The following is a 1211-nucleotide window of genomic DNA, read 5'->3' as shown; positions in this document are numbered from 1 at the left end:
CACCAATTAATTCTCCCCCAGCGCGCCGACTCCCTGGGTGGGCCCGAGTCCACACGTCACTCAGTAAACACGGCGCCTGAATATTCACAAGTAATTTAGCTGAAAAGACATCTTTACGTGGCATAATGACGAAGCCTGTTTACCTGTTGCTGCTGCATCCCTTAATTACACTGTCGCTTATATTTTACACATTATCCTGAGTTGCTATTAGTAGCGACGTTCCGCTAACTGGGAATTGTTAAATGCTAACACGCTGGAACTGTGGCGAGTCTGCAGCTAGGAGCTAATTTTATGTTTAATAAGTATGTAAAATTAGTTATAAAAGCGCTTTACCTGGCACGAAAGCAAGAAACTGAGTCCTGAGTAAACACAGGTGTAAAAGCGAAGGAAACGTGTTATCATAATCATAATCAATGGCCAGAGAGACGGAGTGTGAAACTGCTTAGCTGTTAACCACACACTCCGGCCTAAATTAAGACAAGCGCCACTGGCAAAGAAAAAAAGATTCGGGTTTCAATATGTGTAGGCCTATTCACGGCTGGCCTACCGCTTCTCTTGTTACTGTCGACACCAACGAACCTTCTCATCGCAACTACAGAAAAAAAATCCTTAACACTTCTGTAATGTCTCTCCAACCTCTTTGGGACGATCCGTCTTCGTTAACCCACCGCCGAGGCCACAGAATGTATGTGCGCGTTCGCCTTGTATATTAATCTCCCCGCATTTACCATCAGTTCCCTCGAGATACGACCCTGGAACTTTTCTGACGTGTCATTTGTCATGGCAAGAATTTCCATTTCTTGTCGCGGAGAATTAGAAAAAAAGACAAGCAGAGTGATGATACACAAAAATCCTAATGGCGCAAGTTTCGTCCCTCCCTCATACTCTCGGTTATAAAGTATCTTGTTTGGCGGAAATTGGCAAAGGACTACGGTTTAATTATTAGCTGAATATTTAACGAAACCGTCATACATCGAGCAGTACCCCTCTAAAAAACCCATTCATATTTTTCCTCAACTTTTCGAGAGTAATAAAAATACCATAATTACATAGGCCTATACTGTTACTTGAGTCTTGGAGGCGTCGAACCGCTCGCCCCCCACAGCGCCTGCAGTTTCCTCTCTCCCCGGGCCTCCGATCTCCTCTCGCTCGCCCTCTCTCGCTTGCACAGAAACATCGCCGAAGATACTTTTCGGTTGATATTTACTGTT

Source organism: Penaeus monodon, chromosome 20 (assembly GCF_015228065.2).
Source record: "Penaeus monodon isolate SGIC_2016 chromosome 20, NSTDA_Pmon_1, whole genome shotgun sequence".
NCBI lineage: Eukaryota > Metazoa > Arthropoda > Malacostraca > Decapoda > Penaeidae > Penaeus > Penaeus monodon.
The sequence above is the reverse complement of the archived record's forward strand: the minus strand, read 5'-3'. Positions refer to the sequence as shown.